Genomic DNA, 20,965 nt, shown 5'->3' on the forward strand with positions numbered 1-20,965 from the left:
GGTGTGCACCTGTGGTCCCAGCTACTCAGGAGGCTGAGGCTGGAGAATTATTTGAACCTGGGAGGCAGAGGTTGCAGTGAGCTGAGATCATGCCACCATACACCAGCCCGGGAGACAGAGTGAGGCCCTGTCTCAAAAAAAAAAAAAATATATATATATATATATACACACATATATATATATATATATACACATATATATATATATATATACACACATATATATATATAATTATTATTATTTTAGAGACAGAGTCTTACTCTGTCACCTGGACTGAGGTGCAGTGGTGTGATCATAGCTTTCTGCAGCCTCCAACTCCCGGGTTCAAGCAATCCTCCTGCTTCAGCCTCCTGAGAACCTGTGACTACAGGCATGCACCACAATGCCCCACTCATTTTTCTTTTAAGTTTAGTAGAGATGGAGTCTCGTTATATTGCCCAGGCTTGTTTTTAGATTATTTTGAATGAAAAAATTAGGACACCACTGAGAGTTGCTAAAAAGTTCCTCCAAATCACCACTCATCCATCTGGATATAAATCCAGGTAAGTAATCCAAATCAGCAGGTCCTACTCACTCTTACCCTTCCTACATAATTCACAAACCAAGGTATTAAGACCTGGATTAAGGAATGACGCCTGTTTCACAGTTCAGCATGACCGACAGCTGATATCTAAACAATGCCCCCAACCTGGCAAGTAAAACCCAAACATAACCCAAAGCCATCTGTGGGTGGCTCCTCTGCCCTTCAGAGGCCTGATTAAATTGGAACAAATCCAAGTTCTATGTTCCATGATAGTCCAAAGTCCTCCCACAAGGCCTGTGAGCTCCCTGGGCTTGCCTCCTCCTAGCTAATAGTCCTGCTAGCTGTTTTTAAATGTGAGCTCTATTTTGTTCCAAGATCATTAGGACATTTAGCTCCTTCACCAATTTCCACAAGAAAATTAATTCATTCCAATATTCAGAGGGTTTTTTTTATTTCTTAGCCAGTGATTAAGGAATCCATTATGTAACCCAGAGCCATTCTCTCTACTCTTTTCTTAATTTTTCCTTCTAAAATGGGGAATTCCAAATTCTTTTTTCTCTCTCTCTCTTAGGCAAAGCAGTTCATTTCCTCCCTGGAAGTTTTAGTATCTGCCAGTACTGATGCCCAGTTTGCATTTTAAAAGCTCCTCCTAGCTGCTAGATGGTGAAAAGACTGAAAGGAGGCAAGGGGGTAGGCAAAGGGACCAGTATCAGGTTATTTTAGGAGATGATGGTGGCTTGAACCAGGTAGTGGCAAGGCTGATAAAGACAAGTGCATGACTAGGAGTATTTTGGAGGAGATGCTGCAGTACTTGCTTATAGATTGGATTGTAGGTGGGTGTTAAGACAGAAGAATCCCGGATAACTTGCCCATCTCTGGATTTGGCGCTGGAGGTCCCAATTACTAATGGGGAAGGCTAGGGAGAAGTAGGTTTGAGTGGTGTATAGCTAAGGCTTGGTTCAGTTGCTTGTAACAAAATGTTTGCTATACATAGTAGCTTAAACAAGTAATGGCGGCAAGGCGCGGTGGCTCACGCCTGTAATCCCAGCACTTTAGGAAACCGAAGTAGGCAGATCACGAGGTCAGGAGATGGAGACCATCCTGGCTAAGACGGTGAAATCCCATCTCTACTAAAAATAAAAAAATTAGCCAGGTGTGGTGGCACATGCCTGTATACTCAGCTACTCAGGAGGCTGAGGCAGGAGAATCGCTTGAACCTGGGAGGTGGAGGTTGCAGTGAACCTAGATTGCAGTGAACCTAGATTGCAGTGAACCGAGATTGCACCACTGCACTCCAGCCTGGGCGACAGAGTGAGACTCCATCTCAAAAACAAAACAGAACAAAAAAACAAGTAGGGCATCATTTTTTTCCTGTAACATCCCAGAACTAATGTTGGGATCCCATGATGTTGTTTCCCAGGGTCCTTCTAACCTTCCGCTTTTTCACTCTCAGCTTCTGGACCTTATGATCATGAGGTGGCTGCTCTACCGCCGTGCATGTTCCATGCAGAAAAAAAAAGAGAGGGTTGGTTCTGCCCACTTTTAAAAAGCTTTCCTGGAGGCCCTATTCAGTAACTTCTGCTCATATCTCTGGGCAGAATTGTCATGTGATCACTTCTAACAATAAAGGAGCTTGGCTAACAATTTTTTAGCCAGACATGTTGCTATTCTAAACAACGTTGGGATACTTGCTAGCAAAGAACCAAGAGAGAATGCAGCTGGAAGCATCTGTTCTGGGTAGAAATCGGTTCAGTTTAGAACATGTTAAGTTTAAGATGCCATGGGGAAAATGTCCAGGTGACTTTTTTTTTTTTTATTTTAATTCTTGAGACAGAGTCTCCCTCTGCTCTATCACCCAGACTGGAGCCCAGTGGCATGATCTCAGCTCACTGCGGCCTCGACCACCCGGGCTCAAGCGATCCTCTCACCTCAGCCTCCCAAGTAGCTGGGACTACAGGCAAACCCCACCACACCCAGCTAATTTTTGTATTTTTTGTAGAGACAAGGTTTTGCCATGTTGCCCAGGCTGGACACAGGAGGCTCTTCAGCCCATTAATCGATGGAGCTTGGAAGACATCCTGGGCAGGAGATATAAATTTGGGGGTGTTCAGTCTGCTAATGGCCTTTGTCTTTTTACTTGCAGTGGAAAGTATTCTAGTTGATTCAGAAGAGGTTAGTTATGCAGGAGAAAAGAAATAATCCAAGTAGCCTAGGAAGGTTAGGAGAAATGCATCCTAAGTACATTAACCTTTGGTAGGAGGAGAGAAGCTGCCTCCATTGTCACAGAAAGAAAAGTGAAGATGGGCCTGGTGTGGTGGCACATGCCTGTAGTCCCAGCTAATCGGGAGGGTAAGGCAGGAGAAAGGCTTCAACCTGGGAGGCAGAGGTTGCAGTGAGCCGAGATTGTGCCACTGCGCTCCAGCCTGGGCAACCCAGTGAGACCCTGTCTCAAAAAAAGAAAGAAAGAAAGAGAGAGAGAGAGAGACAGAAAGAAGAAAGGAAAGAAAGAAAGAAAAAGAAAGAAAGAAAAGAAAGAAAGAAAGAAAAAGAAAGAAAGAGAAAGAAAGAGAAGACGGATGCATATGCAGAAAAGTTTGTAGTCTTGACCATAAAAAGACAAAGTCTCTGGTCTAATCTCTTTTAATCTCTCAGTGAAGCATCAGGTAAGAATAGTTGAGGGGTGAGGCTTGAGAACCGTGTGAAAGGATAAAATTGTCATCAAGTTTTGTGAGTAAGCAAATTTCCTGGAGAATCTCTGGGGTTGCTGGGCAGTGTCTTGTGTGCCTTTGTGTTGTTTGTGATCGTTAGAGGAAAACCAGTCAGTCTAGTTAAGTAATCATGAGAAGGTGTGGAGAAGTCAGTGATTGCTTTTATTCGGGGTTAGGGTTAGGCCAGGCGTGACTGATGGAGGAAGACAAAAGCAAGGAAGCCGAAAGCATTTGCCAGGGAGTGATTATAACAAAGCACCTTGGAATCTTTTTTTTTTTTTTTTTGAGACAGGGTCTCTCTGTCACCCACACTGGAGTGCAGTGGCGTGATTATAGCTCACTGCAGCGTCAACTTCCTCAGGCCCAGGTTATCCTCCCACTTCAGTCTCCCAATTAGCTGGGATCACAGGCATGCACCACCATACCTGGCTAATTAAAAAAAAAAAAAAAATTCGTAGAGCTGGGGTTTCACCACATTGCCTATGCTGGTCTCAGACTCCTGGCCTTAGGCCATCCACCACCTCAGCCTCCCAAAATACTTGGATTACAGGTATGAGCCACTGCGCCCGGCTGGAATCCTGTCTGAACTAAATTGAACTGAAATTTATGCCCACTCTGATAATAGTAATACAAAGCTAGAAAACCAGAACCAAGGAAAAAAGAGAACAGAAATAAAATACCCATAAACTGTTCAAGTTGAGCTTTATGCTGTGTCAACTCAGCCAGCTCATGATTCCTGGTTCCTTTCCTGGCAGGAATCTTTTCACAAGGCCTGGCAAGTGTAGTGAACGAATTAGCAAACACCAGCATTGCATTTTAGCACCAGCCAGAACAAGCATGCCCAGAAGTGTCCAGGCAGAGCTCTCAGCCTCAGCTTTGGGGACCCAACCAGGAAACGTTTCTTCTTCCCAGCCTTCCAGAAAGATCAAAGACTACAGACCACTCACTTCCTGACTCCCGTTTTCCTGCCAAAAGCTTCTAGCTGGGCAGGTAGTACTCTGGCAGGGAAATGGTTGGTTGTTGTCAAACCCCAGCCCCATACAAAGAGAATCTGGGGGAGCCAACATGGGGCTGGTGGGGTACGTGTGGAATGAGATTGTCTGATGTCTGTGCGGAGGTAAGGAGATGGCAAGATGGGAGTGTGTGGTGCAGACAAGTCAGTATTGGGGAGATGATAACCTGGAATGAGATCATGAGATAGCAAGCACAGCCCTCCACATACGTTGTGTGGTCTCAGAATGCCAGGCAGGAGTTGCAGCTGGGAGACACTTCTGAGATGATGGAGTATAGTCCCAGGACCTCAGTGATGTGTGCAGAGTGGCACATTAGGGAATACAAGACCATTTCGATTACACATAGGTACACACACATTCACCCTCACACCTAGATCACCACTAACAACCCAGATCCCTGGGTTCCCTGCTGCTAGGGTCTAAATGTTTGTGTTCCCACAAAATTCATATGTTGAAATTCTCGCTCCAAGATAATGGTGTTAGTAGGTGGAGGCTTTGGGAGGTGATTAAGTCATGAGGGTGAAGCCTGAATGAGCAGAATTAGTGCCTTTATAAAAGAGGCCCTAGGCCAGATGCAGTGGCTCATGCCTGTAATCCCAGCACTTTGGGAGGCCAAGGTGGGTGGATCACCTAAGGTCAGGAGTTCCAGACCAGCCTGGCCAATATGGCAGAAACCCATCTTTACTGAAAATACAAAAATTAGGCCGGGCACAGTGGTTCGCGCTTGTAATCCCAGCACTTTGGGAGGCCGAGGCAGGTGGATCATCTGAGGTCAGAGTTTGAGAACAGCCTGGTCAACATGGTGAAACCCCGTCTCTGCTGAAAATACAAAAATTAGCTGGGTGTGGTGGTACATGCCTGTAATCCCAGCTATTCGGGAGGCTGAGGCAGGAGAATCTCTTGAACCTGGGAGCTGGAGGTTGCAGTGAGCCGAGATAGTGCCACTGCCCTCCAGCCTGGGTGACAAAGCAAGACTCGGTCTCAAAAAATAAAACAAAAGAAAGCAAAAATTGGTCAGGCATGGTAGTGGGTGCCTGTAATCCCAGTTACTCATGATGCTGAGGCAGGAGAATCACTTGAGCCTAGGAGGCAAAGGTTGCAGTGAGCTGAGATGGTGAGATGGCACCACTGCACTCCAACCTGGGTGACAGAGTGAGACTCTGTCTCAAAAAGAAAAAAAAAGAGGCCCTAAAAAGACCCCCCACCAGTTCCACCATGCAAGGTCACAGAAGACACCTATGAGGAAGTGGGCCCTCCCCAGACACCAAATTTCCCAGCACCTTGATCTTGGACTTCCCAGCCTCCACGCTATGAGAAGTAAATGTTTGTTGTTTATAAGCCACCCAGTTGATAGTATTTTGTTATCAGCTTACTTAGCTTACACAAATGAAGACACCTACATAGAAGCATTACTATAGTGCTTCTCAAACAGTAATGTGCTAAAGCACACCTGAGTCTTCTTTAAAATATAGATTCTAAATCAATAGGTCACAAGTGTGACCTGAGGTTCTGCGCTTATTGATGCTGATGCTACTGGTCCAGGGACCACCTTTAAGGAGCAAGGCTGTAATCACTTAAGAGTCATTCATTCTGGCCAGGCGTGGTGGCTCACTCCTGTAATCCCAGCACTTTGGGAGGCTGCGGCGGACGGATCACGAGGTCAAGAGATCGAAACCATCCTGGCCAACATGGTGGAACACCATCTCTACTAAAAATTTAAAAAAAAATTAGCTGGACATGGCGGCATGCGCCTGTAATCCCAGCTACTCGGGAGGCTGAGACAGAAGAATCACTTGAACCTGGGAGGCAGAGGTTGCAGTGAGCCAAGATCGTGCCACTGCACTCCAGCCTGGTGACAGAGCGAGACTCTGTCTCAAAAAAAAAAAAAAGAAAAAAAGTGATTAATTCCCACAGCCATTCCTCTATGTCCTGGGGCTGCCCTTGAATTGCCATGAGTTCAGCTTCTCCTGAATAACATTCTCTAGTTGTCTATTCTGAGGCCCTGTGTATGGAATGGGGCCTCATTGAACATAGACAGTAGTAGATACCTAGACAGGGTAGATACACTGGGGTCCAAAGATTCTTGGACTAACAATTTCCATCACTTTGAAATAACTGAAGAAACTGTCTTCCAGCTTCAGTCTTGAACATATGTAGATCATGGTGGTAGAACCAGGCAGTGTCTACCACTTGGATTTTTTCTCTAGAGCTAGTGCCAGTTCATATACTTTTTTTTTTTTTTTTTGAGATGGAGTCTTGCTCTGTCGCCCAGGCTGGAGTGCAATGGTGCAATCTTGGCTCACCAGAACCTCCGCCTCCAGGGTTCAAGGAATTCTCCTGCCTCAGCTTCCTGAGTAGCTGGGACTACAGGCGCATGCCACCACACTAGGCTAATTTTTGTATTTTTAGTAGAGATGGGGTTTCACTATGTTGGCCAGGCTGGTCTTGAACTCCTGACCTCGTGATCCTCCCGCCTTGGTCTCCCAAAGTGCTGGGAATATAGGTGTGAGCCACCGCGCCCGGCCTCACATACTTCTTCTAATAGGTTTGTTCCTCCAGGGGTTTTCCTGGATGTCCTTGGTAGCTTTTATTTCTCTTAGGAGCAACTCACCCATCAGGATGTCAGTGGTACTGCATGGACTGAGGAAGTAATAGGGATAAAGCTATAGTTGCTATGAAATGGCGTGTTCTAGAATAAGATGCTAGGAGTTGTGCACAGCATGCTGGGTGGTAAGGGCAGGAACCAGTGGAGATATTGGAGGAGGTATAGAAATGCAAGTTATCTTCAAACCTTTGTGGCCAGGTGGGGTGATAGCCAGGTAGAAGTAGATTCCAAGAGTCATTAAAGTACCCTCCAGAGCGCCCTGAACATGCCGCAGTCCCTGCGGGCGACCCCGGGCTCCGGACAGGCGGCGGCTCGGGGAGGGAAGGAGGCGGTGGCGCCGGCGGAGGTGGCGGCGGAGACGGCTGGCCCCCGGCGCGAAGCCCTAGGGAGGCAGTTCAGCACAGCCTCGGGCCTCGTCGAGAAGGATGCTGTCCCGAAAGAAAACCAAAAACGAAGTGTCCAAGCCGGCCGAGGTGCAGGGGAAGTAGGTGAAGAAGGAGATGTCGCCTCTGCTTCGGAATCTTATGCCTTCATTCATCCGGCATCGTCCAACAATTCCAAGATGAACTGATATCTGTCTTCCAGATTCAAGCCCTAATGCCTTTTCAACTTCTGGAGATGGAGTAGTTTCAAGAAACCAGAGTTTCCTTAGAACTCCAATTCAAAGAACACCTCATGAAATAATGAGAAGAGAAAGCAACAAATTATCTGCACCTTCTTATCTTGCCAGAAGTCTAGCAGATGTCCCTAGAGAGTATGGTTCTTCTCAGTCGTTTGTAACGGAAGTTAGTTTTGCTGTTGAAAATGGACTCTGGTTCCCGATATTATCATTCAGACAATTTTTTTGATGGTCAGAGAAAGCGGCCACTTGGAGATTGTGCACACGAAGACTACAGATATTGTGAATACAACCATGATCTCTTCCAAAGAATGCCACAGAATCAGGGGAGGCATGCTTCAGGTAGCTTAACATTATAAATAATATAGTAGTTTATATTTATTGACATGCCAATTAAAAAGATGTTCTTTTCTAGATTTTCTTGGGACACGAACAAATACTACTAGCGAAATATTTTTCCACTTTGCTGGTCCTGCTTAAGCCTGTGTGCAAATAGTTGTTAATCTACACTGAATGGAAGAGTCCTTGTGACCATTTATTTTATTAACTCATGTTATATAAACTTGGTACTTATCTCAAGGCTGTCTAGACTCTTAATGCTGTGACCCTAGAAAACCTAGAGAATTTAATGTCTCCAGTTGGGCTGAATTTAGGTTTAGGTTTGGTAGAATAATGGGAAGGGTAAGTCTTCAGAGACACTTGACTGGGTCCTCAGAGACACTTGACAAACTTGGGAAAGGAAAGAAGAATAGGAACAACTGGGCATGCTCAGTGATACCCTGAGCAACCACATTAGTTCGCTAGATCCTGCACTTTTTCTCTGAACAAAAAGTAGTTCAAGAATTATTTCCTCAGTTGATAAAAAAGACTTATTGCCATATGGTTAATTGTGTGTCGAGCATGTCTTTTTATTATTTTTGTAACAGACAAAAATAGTACCATATAATTTAAGAAAAGAAGGTAATTTCCATATCTCTTGAGTTGGAGATATTTCTGAAAGGAGCAGAAGAGATTGGAGAAATATACAGTTCTACTTTATTCCTGAAGTCCTGGTTTTACCAGATAAAATGAAGTGAGATGAAAATTAAAAAAAGAAAAAGTACCCTCCAAACCAGGAGATAAGCTGGGGACCATAGTGGCACTGGGGAGAGACTGGATGGTGCATGACTGTACAATAAGACAGGTTGTTTGTTTGAGACAGGGTCTTACTCTATCACCCAGGCTGGAGTGCAGTGGCATGATCATGGCTAACTGCAGCCTCAACCTCCCAGACTTAAGCAATCCTCCTGCCTCAGCCTCCTAAGTAGCTGGAACTATAGGCATGCGCCACCAGGCCTGGCTATTTTTTGTATTTTTTGTTTGTTTGTTTGTAGAAATGGGATTCCACCATGCTGCCCAGGCTGGTCTCAAACTCCTGGACTCAAGTGATCCTCCTGACTCAGCCTCCCAGAGTGCTGGGATTACGAGCATGAGCCACTATGCCCCACCCAGTATTCTGTGATGGGGCTACGATATGTGGGAGCAGAGAATGGGGTGGGTGGACGGAGAGCATGCCAGATGAGAATCTATCAGCAATGGGAGGGGGCCTCCACTTTAGCATCTCTGCCCCTGCTCCTCTCAGAGGACCGCCTTTCATTGCATTCAGCTTTGATGGTAGCAGGAACACAGGCACACCGAGGACGAGGAGAGAGGGAGCCTTGTGCTCTCTCTGCATCTGAGGCAGGACAGCACAGGGTACAGAGCAGTCTGCAGAGAGGCTAGCTCATCAGGGAAGCACTTGTCTTCCACCTTGGGCTTTGACTGAGCGCTGGACAATTGGCCCCTGGGGATCAATGGAATAATCCTAAGCACGCTATGGCATAACCCTATGTCACAATATGGAATGTTCCAAGTAGGTGGCCATGTTTTCAAAAAATGTCTTTTCCTCTTTTTGTTGTTGCCATTTCATAGGTTTAGGATTGGGTGTATGTTTCTCCTCTCTGAATGGCACTTGAATGATTACTGACTACTCTGTGTGACTGGGGCATACAGCTGTGGACTGACACATGCCGTCCCATTGTCTTTCATTATCAGAGCAGTCTCTTCTTTTTTGACAGTTGAAGAAGCATCTGTAAGGAATCCAGATGGAGCATTCATGAAGGTGTTAAAGCCCGGAAGAAGCACACGAGCACTGAGCTGACTATTGAGCCGGAGGCGCCCTCAGACAGCAATGGCATCAACTTATCAGGCTTCGGGAGTGAGCAGCTAGACACCAATGATGAAAGTGATGCACTAAACTACATACTGCCTTATTTCTCAGGGGGAAATCTAGAAGATGTGGAATCAATGTTGTTACCTGTTTTTTTCAAATGTATAAGATGGAGATAGGCTCCTGGGTATTTTGAAAAACAATACAAAGAGCCCCTCTCTTCCACCTGCATCCAACGACTCAACTTATGAAAATAAATTGAGAAAGCTGTATTTTCTGGAAAATGTGTTAGATGCAGAAATTCAAGACAAAAATCAATGAAGTTAAAAGGGAAAAAAAATAAACTGCCATGCTTATACAGTCCAGCCTTCTAGGTAACAAATTTAAATGCCAAATATTTGAAAAGAAATTAGAAACTGTCCAACCACAGGAAAATAGCCTGGCAAAGAGTCAAAGTGTAGGCAAAAGCTTGCAGAGAGTGAACAGAGTCTTCATGGGCCCAAGGAGCATCCAGAAAAGGCACTTCAAAGAGGTGGGAAAGCAGAGCCTCAGGAGGGAACAGGGTGGCTCAAGAGTCCAGCCCCAAGGGAGCTGGAACAGCCTCACGTGGTGCAGGGGCCCGATAAGTTAGCAGGAAATGCTGTCTACACCAAGCCTTCATTCAATCCAAGAGCATAAGGCTGCAGTCTCCTCTTTGCTGAAACCCTTCTCCATGGGCGTGCCTTCTGCCTCCACCCCTGCAAAAGCCCTATCTGAGGTCAGAAACAGATCGAAAGACTTAACCTACACCTTTTTAGTTTTAGAAGTTGCAAAGGCTAGAGTTAAAAATATGAAGGCTGCTAAACCAATCGTACATTCGAGAAAAACTATTGTTTTCATAAAACTCACTCCTGTGTGGTCCACAGAACACCCAAGGTCAAAAAGAGTCAAAAGTTCAGAAAGAAAAGTTCACTCAATAGACTGATGCTTGCAAAGAGGCCTCCATTCTCTGCAGCGAGGGATTTTTCATCTTTAGGGGACCTGAGTACTCAGGAAAATCCTTTTCCAAAAGTATTTGCCTTTTCAGAACCTTTTATAGAAAACACTAATGTAGAAAACACCACTGCAAGAAATGCCTTTGAAGAAAACATTTTTATGGAAAACGCTACTATGCCAGAAGGCACCATCTCTGAAAACACAACCTACAATCATCCTCCTGAGGCGGATTCCACTGGGACTGCATTAAACTTAGAGACAACTGTTAAACAAACCAATGAAATACAGTGGGAATACACTTAGAGACAACTGTTAAACAAACCAATGAAACACAGTGGGAATACAACAATGTGGGCACTGACCTGTCCCCCGAGCCCAAAAGCTTCAATTACCCATTGCTCTCATCCCCAGGTGACCAGTTTGAAATTCAGCTAAACCAGCAGCTACGGTCCCTCATCCCCAAGAACGATGTGAGAAATCTCATTTCTCAGGTTATCCGGACCTTGAAGACAGACTGCGCTAAGACCCATGTGCAACTTGCCAGTGCCAAGCTCATCTCTAGGAGAGGCCTCCTGATGAAGCTTCTCAGTGAGCAGCAAGAATTGAGAACTGTATCAACGAGAGCACGGAAGCCCAGAGTGAACAGAAAGAGCAGAAGTTGAGTGAGGTGAGGACCACACAGAAACATGAGACCCAGACTTTCCCATCATTTAGCCTATGCCAGGAAAGTGCCCACACAGGAGAACCTGGGACTCCCAGACCGTAGCTTGTCTTGGCCATGTAACTTTGGCCATGACAATGATCTCCCACTTTGCTCATTTAGAGAGTGAAATAGATTAGTACACAAGATAAACTGTAGGCTGGGAGCAAAGGCTCATGCCTGTAATCCTAGCACTTTGGGAGGCTGAGGTGTGTGGATCACTTCAGGTCAGGAGTTTGAGACCAGATTGGTCAACATAGTGAAACCTTGTCTCCAGAAAAAATACAAAGATTAGCTGGGTGTGATGACAAGTGCCTGTAGTCCCAGCTACTTGGGAGGCTGAGGTGGGAGGATCACCTGAGCCCAGGGAGATAGAGTGTGTAGTGAACTGTGATCGCACCACTGTACTCCATCCAGCCCGGGCAACAGAGTGAGACCCTGTCTCAAAGAAATTAAAAAGAACCTGTAAGCTACTCACCTGTAATACTGGGGTTTTGAATAGTTAGCTTTCATCCTCTTCATCCTCTTTGTTTTTCAAAATTCTTCTTCTTTCCTTTTTTTTTTTTTTTTTTTAGCTCACTAAAAAAGTTCCAGGATATGGCTATAACAACAAACTCACTTTGAAAAAAACATTTTTCCATCCTGGCTAACACAGTGAAACCCCGTCTCTACTAAAAATACAAAAAATTAGCCGGGCGAGATGGCGGGCGCCTGTAGTCCCAGCTACTCGGGAGGCTGAGGCAGGAGATGGCGTGAACCCCAGGGGGCGGAGCCTGCAGTGAGCCGAGATTGAGCCACTGCACTCCAGCCTGGGCGACAGCGAGACTCTGCCTCAAAAAAAAAAAGAAAAAAAGAAAAAAACATTTTTATGGAAAACACTACTATGCCAGAAGGCACCATCTCTGAAAACACAACATACCATCATCCTGCTGAGGCAGATTCCACTGGAACTCTGTTCAACTGTGACTAAGGTAGTGTGTGGGGGCCGGGCATGGTGGCTCATGCCTGTAATCCCAACACTTTTGGAAGCCGAGGTGGGTGGATCACAAGGTCAGGAGTTTGAGACCAGCCTGACCAACATGGTGAAACCCCATCTCTACTAAAAATACAAAAATTAGCTGGGCGTGGTAGTGCGTGCTTGTAATCCTAGCTACTCTGGAGGCTGAGGCAGGAGAATCGCTTGAACCAGGGAGGCGGAGGTTGCAGTGAGCCAAGATCGTGCCATTGCACTCCAGCCTGGGTGACAAAGCGAGACTCCATCTCAAAAAATAAAAATAAAAAAAGATAGTGTGTGTGGGGCGCACAGCAACATATTCAAGCTTACGTACAAGGCATTTGAGGTCGGGACATGGAAAAATAATGAGGCACTGTGTGTATGTTATTTGTGCATGAGAATGAAACTCCTTGACCCTGAAAACAGGACAGGGAGTGGAGTGTGTGGTGTGATAAGGAATGCTGAAAACAGCCTTCTGAGAGTGCGGTTTGAGTGCTCTTACAAGGCCACAGGTGTCTCACGACCTGACCTCAAAAAAGACATCTAGTGAATGTTTGTGGTTTAACAAGCCCTTTCAATAAATACTTGGTGCATGGGTGCTGGGGCGGACTCTCTTAGAAGAGCTGCCCCCCGCCCCACTCAGCTGGAATTGTCTGAGAACTCATTCTTGGCATTCACTGCAAGCTATTAAGCTCTGCATAGTGATGATTTTCATTATAATTTTCTGTCTCATTGAAGTAAGGACAATAATTAATTCAGGTTTTCAGAATGCAATCCTGTCTTTCTGTGGATTCAGAACCCACAAACTGAAAATCAAAGCCACTTGCCCACCTGCTACTACTTGACATTCTTCTTCAGTCGTTTAAAGCTGAGGTATGCTTTGTTCTTTTACTGCAATGTGTATTCCAGGATTTTTTTTTGTATTATTGTAATTATTTTTATGTACAGAAAACTCCATAGCATACAGTTTAGTGGCAACTTCTTTAGCCTTTGCCTTTTCAAACTTGGCAATGCGAGCCACAGACTTGGGACCCAGGACGTTGCCTCGCCAGTGACGGTGGATCTCATCATATCTGTTGTTGTAATTGGTCCCGACAGCTTCCACCAGCTTAGCCAAAGCGCCTTTGTCTTCCTAGTTCACCTATGTGAAGGCGACAGTGGTGCAGGTCTTCCTGTGGACTAGACGGCCCAGTCTTGCCTTCCCCTTGATAATGCAGTAAGAGACCCCCATTTTATGACACAGGGCAGGCAAGAAGACAACCAGCTCAATGGGATCCAGGTCGTGTGCATTCACCAGCAGCTGAGCTTTCTTGTTCTCCACCAAGGTGGTGACGGTGTTAACTCCTGCTGGAAGGACAGGTGGTCTTTTAGTGGGGGCGTCCCCTTTGCCAGCAGCTTCCTTCTCGGCCCCGGGCCAACAGCCTCTGCTTCTTCTCCTGCTTTGTCTCTGGTCTGTACTTGTGGGCCAGCCTAAGCAGCTGAGTAGCTGTTTGGCGGTCCATGGCCTGGGTGAACTGGTTAATCGCAGGAGGCACTTTCAGCCGCTTATAGAGCATGGCTCTCTGCCGCTGCAACTTGAGATAGCAGGGCCATTTCACAAAGCGGGTGAGGTCTCTTTTGGGCTAGATGTCCTGTCCAATGCCAAAATTCTTAGGCCTTTTCTCAAACAGGGGATTCACCACTTTCTTGGCTTCCTACTTCTTCATGACAGCAGGGGCTGGAGCCACCTTCTTCCCCTTGGCTTTCTTTCCTTTTGGCATCTTGGACAGTGGGAGGAGAGAGACTACTCCAGGATTTGTAAAGCCTTGGGTTGGGCTATGCTGTCTAATGGCTTACAGCAGTCTAATGTCTGTCTAACGGCTGTCTAATGGCTGCCTGGCCCCCTCCCCTGTACAGGAAGTCCTGAGGTAGCATTTTAACTACTTTTGGCTGCCAAATTGTGCTTCTTTAAATATGACTGCATGTCTTTGTAGTTTATTGTCAACAACAGTAAAGGGACTGAGATTTTTGCCTTCCCTTGAAAGCCAACAAGTTAGCCTGCCTCAGTTTCATGGATGCTGACAGAAGACACAAGACTTCTAGATCAGAGGCAAAGGACTTTATCACTTATGGCACAGCAAACAGCATGATGTCCATGTTCATGTTGGTTTCCCCTGAGCCTTCAACCTGTGGGATCTGCCTCCAGGTAGGCAGTGTTGAAATTGATTTGGAGAACACCCAGCTGGTGTTCACTGCAGACTTAATTACTCCCTTGGTGGTGGGAAGAAATCCCCACACATTTCGTCACAGAAGCCTTCTTCTGTGTTAATGATTGCTGTTGTGGTGGTGTGAGAGCAGAGGAAAAACATGGTTTGAGAGGTTTTCTGGAACACCCCATTACAAGATTATAGCTCTCCTTAGAACTGCTCTGTAGATAACATCTTGAACATTGTGATATGTCAGGTTTTCCATTTGAGATATTCTTTCAGATCCTGCACACGAGTGAAACTACAGACGCCAGCTGGTCTGAAGGACCCCACAAGAAGCCAACTCACCAAAGAATGTGGCGTCCACATCCTGATGATTTCATCCCCTTTATCCCAATTAATCAATGACCCCAATTTTCCAGCCCCTCCCCTTCACAATCGCCTTAAAAGCCCCAGCCCAGAACTCCTTGGCAAGACAGATTTGAGGGTCTCCTCCCATTTCCTAGCTTGGCCACCCTAAGATCATTAAGCTCTTTCTCTGCTGCAAACCCTGCTGGCTTTGTGTATTGATCTGTTACTGGACAGCAAGCATAAGAACCTGTTGGTCCAGTAACACATTTTTGGGGGGTCTAGCAGTATACTGGGTGTTAACCCTAGTTTTTCTTTTTGTTTACATTTCAGGATGAAAAAACTCCTTTATATGATGGGGAGTTGTGATGTACATACTTACAATGGTGACGGGGCGAAATGTCATTTTACTTCCATATGTCCTTTTTTTTTTTTGGTGGAGGTGGAGGGGTCCTTTTCCAATTTTCATTAATTTACAACATTTGTCTAGAACTTTTTAAACGCATTTTCTCTTTCAAAATCAATGTACTTTCATCCCTTTTTTATCATAAATACATAAATCAGACTGAGCAGTCTCCCAGCAGGAAACAGATGTTGTACCCACCCAAAGGGCAGTGTGCAAGGAACAGGGAAACCAGTGAAGCCTGAGAAGCTCCCCCTTGGGCCTGAAGGAGTCAGGGGAGGGAGGCACGCCCAGGGGTTGCCTGAAAGAGCTGTGACTTCTGCTAGAGGGACATAGTCAACCTGCAGTAACCTACAGGGAGAATCAACAAGCATCAGACCTCCACCAAAACCAGGCAGAAGCTTGAGGGCAGGGGTCCAGTTTATGCTGAGCAGGCTGGAGAGCGGCCCTGGGGGGCAAATGGAGAAAATTGAATACAGTCAGCTGCTCTTTCTCTCCTTGAAAGTTTTCCTATCACAGAGCACTTTGGTCCCTATATTGTTAGATTTAAGTTCTAAATTTCTCTTCAAAGAATCAATATGTTAGTACGTTCAATTCTTTGCCTTCTACTTTTAAACTTAACTTCCTCGTAAAGCAACCTTTTTCGATTATCTCCACCCTAACTCATTCCGATCACCTGCTCATTCTCCACCCTGACTCATTCCGATTTCCTGCTCTGCCATAAACACTTTTCCCTGCCAAACCATTCACCCCGTCACTCTCTTTAAATTAGCCAGTTGGAATTAGTTTAGCCTGTGCGGTCTAACCCTAGCCAACAGGGGAACGACACAGCAGCAGGGACCACGTGCGTCAGGGATAAGAACCCCTTCCCCTCCCTTGTCCAGGCGTGCACTCACCATTGCTCCATCCGTAAGGGGGCACCCTTCTACAGAAGTCACTCGCCTTGCTGAGAATTAAAAAGAAAATTTTATATTAGAGTGCTATTTCTTTTGTGGCACCAAAACTTTATTTATAACAATATCAATAATAATATACCCTAATTTGTCTAGCACTTCGAAGACAGAAATTGTTTTCATATACATTATGTCACAAGTCAAGCTTAAGGACACATACGTACTACCCTGTGATAAAATGAAGCAACAAACTCTGAGAAAAAACATGTCTTACCCAAAGGTACATAGCTGTCAAAAGACAAACCAGCATTTAAATCCAGTTTTTCTGCTCTGCCCACCACGTATACAAATACTTGTGGGTCTTTCTGCAAGGTATTTAATGAGAAAAGTTAAACATTGGCGGGGCACGGTGGCTCACGCCTATAATCCCAAAACTCTGGGAGGCCAAGGCAAGCAGATCACCTGAGTTCAGGAGTTTCAGACCAGCCTGGCCAACATGGCGGAACCCAGTCTCTACTAAAAATACAAAAATTAATGGCCGGGCGCGGTGGCTCACGCTTGTAATCCCAGCACTTTGGGAAGCCGAGGCGGGCGGATCACGAGGTCAGGAGATTGAGACCACGGTGAAACCCCGTCTCTACTAAAAATATACAAAAAATTAGCCGGGCGTGGTGGCGGGCGCCTGTAGTCCCAGCTACTCGGAGAGGCTGAGGCAGGAGAATGGCGTGAAGCCGGGAGGTGGAGCTTGCAGTGAGCCGAGATTGCGCCACTGCACTCCAGCCCGGGCGACAGAGCGAGACTCCGTCTCAAAAAAAAAAAAAAGAAAAAAAAAATTAGCTGGGCATAGTGGCTCATGCCTGTAATCTCAGCTACTCGGGAGGCTGAGGCACGAGAATCGCTTGAACCTGGGAAGTGGAAGTTGCAGTGAGCCGAGATTGTGCCACTGCACTCCAGCCTGGGTTACAGAGTGAGAATATCTCAAAAAAAAAAAAAAAGAAGAAAAAAGAAAAGAAAACATCATTTGCATATACTCACAACTTAAAATAAGCAAATTAATAAGGCTGTGGCGGGTCGGGGGGGGGGGCAGTTAAAAAAAAAATCTATGGCCAGGTGTGGTGGCTTATGCTTGTCATCCCAGCACTTTGGGAAGCCGAGGCTGGTGGATAACCTGAGGTCAGGAGTTCGAGACCAGTGTGACCAACATGGCAAAACCCCATCTCTACGAAAATACAAAAATTAGCTGGGCGTGGTGGCGCATGCCTATAATTCCAGCTACTTGGGAGTCTGAGGCAGGATAATTGTTTGAACCCAGGAGATGGAGGTTGCAGTGAGCCGAGATTACACCATTGCACTCCAGCCTGGGCAACAAGCGAAAAACTCCATCTCAGAAAAAAAAAAAAAGAAAAGCAAAAAAACTTTGATTAATCTTATTCCTGATTCATTCCCTAATTCTTTTTTTTCCTTTTTTTTTAGACAGTCTCACTTTGTCAGCCATGCTGGAAGGCGGTGGCACAATCATAGCACACTGCAGCCACAATCTCCCAAGCTTCAGGTGAGCCTCCCACCTCAACCTCTCAAGTAGCTGGAACTACAGGCATGCCCCACCACACCCAAGTAATTTTTAAAATTTTTTGGTACAGATGAGTTTCTCACTATGTTGCCCATGCTGGTCTTGAACTCCTGAGTTCAAGCAATCCTCTCACCTTGGTCCCCCAAAGTTATGGGATGACAGGAGTGACCCAATGCACCTGGCCACCATTCCCTAATTCTTTCATAGAAAATTGCCAAGTCGGAGGCTGCTTCAGAGAGATTCTGCCCAAGTGGATTAGAACCACGGGGAGGCTCTCAATTTAAATTTACCTTCCTCTCATCCCACAAATTCCTGGACACAGAAACACTGCACCTAGTTATATTTTTAAAATTTAATTAACAAGTACAAATTATAAATATTTATGGAGTACAACATGATGTTTTGATATCTGTGTACATTGTGGACTGGCTACTTCAAGCTTCTTAACATTCTGTTACCACTGATGAGGTTAAAATATGCTAGTCTGGTGCACAGACTAGTTAAGCTAAATGCACTTGAAAGATGGTAGGTGCAAGAAGATAGCTCTGAACTTCATGCTATTTGTTTTTTTTTTTTTTTTTTGAGATGGAGTCTCACTGTGTTGCCCAGACTGGAGTGCAGTGGTGCAATCTTGGCTCACTGCAAGCTCCGCCTCCCGGGTTCACGCCATTCTCCTGCCTCAGCCTCCTGAGTTGCTGGGACTACAGGTGCCCGCCACCACACCCTGCTAATGTTTTTGGTTTTTTTTTTTTTGTATTTTTAGTAGAGACGGGGTTTCACCGTGTTAGCCAGGATGGTCTCCATCTCCTGACCTCGTGATCCACGCGCTTCAGCCTCCCAAAGTGCTGGGATGACAGGCTTGAGCCACCACACCCGGCCTACTATTTTTAAAATGTAAAAACCATTATTACCTTGCAGGCTGTACAAAAATAGGCAGTAGGCTGGATTTGGTCAGTTTGCCAACTCCTGATCTAATCTTTAGTTCATATTCAAATTTTACCCGTTGTTTCAACCATGATCTTTATAATTATCTGCGCCCCTCCCCAGCCATGTAATTCAGGTTCATCTCGTTACCGTATCTCTTTAACAATTCCTCAACCTTTCTTTGACTCCATGACCTTGACACTTTTGAAGCTTACAAACTAGCTGTTTTGTAGAAGGTCCCCCAATTTGAGTTTGTCTGCTGTTTCCTCATGGCTAAATCCGGATTATGTATTTCAGTCAGGAAACCACAGAATTGATGTTGTGACCTTCTCAAGGCATAATATGAGAAAGTACAGAGAATATCTGTTGGTCTCATTGATGATATTGACTTTGACCTCTTATCTGTCAGTTTTTTCTACTGTAAAGTTACCTTTTTCCCCTTTAATAAACAATCTGCAAAGAGATACGTTTAGAACATGTAAACACTCTGTTCCTTATTCAACTTTCACCTTCTTTTAGCTTTCATGATTCTTGCCTGAGTCAATTATTAATAAATGGTTTCAAAACTGTGGCATTCTACTGTCAGGATTTTTTTTTTTTTTTTTTCCTTGAAACAGGGTCTCTCTCACTCTGTGACCCAGGCTGGAGTGCAGTGATGCGATCTCAGCTCACTGCAACCTCCGCCTCTCAGGCTCAAGCGATTCTCGTGCCTTAGCCTCCATAGTAGCTGAGACTATAGGTGTGTGCCACCATGCCAGGCTAACTTTTGTGTTGTTAGAAGAGATGGGGTTTCATCATGTTGGCCAGGGTGGTCTTGGACTCCTGGCCTCAAGTGATCCACCCACCTTGGCCTCCCAAAGTCCTGGGATTGCAGGCGTGAGCCGCTGAGCCCAGCCCTCCTTTTCTTACTTCTGTGTTTATGAACTCTTGGTAACTTACTTTAGGGGTGGTAAAATATGTTCATCCATTAACATATTTTCTGTTACTTATTGATTGATTGATTTTTACCTTAAACTGTTAAGGGTTAACCGTTAACATGTTAATTGCTATCGTTAATTGTAGGGTGCTACAATAATAAAATGCTAATTTTATTGCTGGCTTTTATGTGCAGATTGTCTTAGATTTGGCCAATGGAAGCTCCTTTAAGGTGGTTTCTGCGTTCCTTTTGACACATCCCCTACACTTTTGTGTTTCCATCATATTTTGCACACTTTCTTACTGACTGACGCAAAAGGATGTTTCAGGGTTTTTTTGTACTTTCGTTGCCCTTGTCCCAGCCCAGCCATCCATCAAGAGGCAGAAGTCCCACCACAGAATTATAGCAGACACTACTCACGTGGAGACAGGAGGGTAGAAGGAGAGGCTGGAAGGGGAAGCTAGGATGAGATGACATTCCAAGACATGCAGCACGTTTGCATGCCAGAAATGACATCACTGATAGGGGTTTACAGAAATCTCATTAGTAACCTTCCTTAAGTTTGTTCTTACCTACAAAAGGAATCTACCTCACCTGTACTGGAAGGCTGAATGTGCAAGGAGCCGAAGGCCCATGGGACATGACCAACTCAGCATTCCGCTGGAGGCTATATGATCAAACAGCAAATTGTTTATCATGAATGCAGGCTGTGGGCAAACTCACACTGCCCTGCCACCAAAAGCTTTGCTGAGGGATGTCACTCCCTGGCGCCGGGCTCTTTTGTACTCTTTGTACTCTTTCTCTTTATTTCTCAGACCGGCCGACACTTAGGGAAAATAGAAACAACCCACGTTGAAATATTGGGGGTGAGTTCCCCCAAAGTTACCTACTGAGAAAATTAGCGCCTATCGTTCAAAGGATGCAGTCTCGCAAACCTGCTGTGAACCAAACGGCCCAATGACAATTACCCAACAATCACCCCCGCTTCTCGCTATCTCTTTTACCTAATAAATACGGAGGGCGGTGTAAAGCTCAGGGCCCTTGTCCACTAGAGGCTAGGTGCCCCCTGACTCCTTCTTCCAACTATACTCTTTTGTCTATTGTCTTTTATTTCCGCGTTCGCCCCCTTTGTTCAGTCCAATAGATCTGCAGCATAGTGGCACCCCCAACAGCAACAGAATTGGGCTATCAACATGAATGGAACAGAGAAAAGTGTAGGACTTTGACATGGACTGAGATTCAAATCTCAATCCTGCTACTGACTAGCTATGTGATCTTGACTATGTTGTTTTACCTCTCAGAATTTCAGTTTCCTGAGGCTCCAAGGAAGATGATGGTAATATGTGCTTCTGAAACTGCCCCTATAAACTTTATAAAATTAGGCCACACACAGTGGCTCA

At 45.4% G+C, this 20,965-nt stretch overlaps 2 pseudogenes; one reads left to right on the top strand and one right to left on the bottom strand.

Annotated features, from left to right (window-relative positions):
- Positions 1 to 7,274: 7,274 nt before the first annotated feature.
- Positions 7,275 to 13,285, top strand: LOC100585808 (annotated as a pseudogene).
- Positions 13,284 to 14,085, bottom strand: LOC105738449 (annotated as a pseudogene).
- Positions 14,086 to 20,965: the final 6,880 nt, after the last annotated feature.

Source organism: Nomascus leucogenys, chromosome 1a, assembly GCF_006542625.1.
Source record: "Nomascus leucogenys isolate Asia chromosome 1a, Asia_NLE_v1, whole genome shotgun sequence".
In the NCBI taxonomy this organism is placed as follows: Eukaryota; Metazoa; Chordata; class Mammalia; order Primates; family Hylobatidae; genus Nomascus; species Nomascus leucogenys.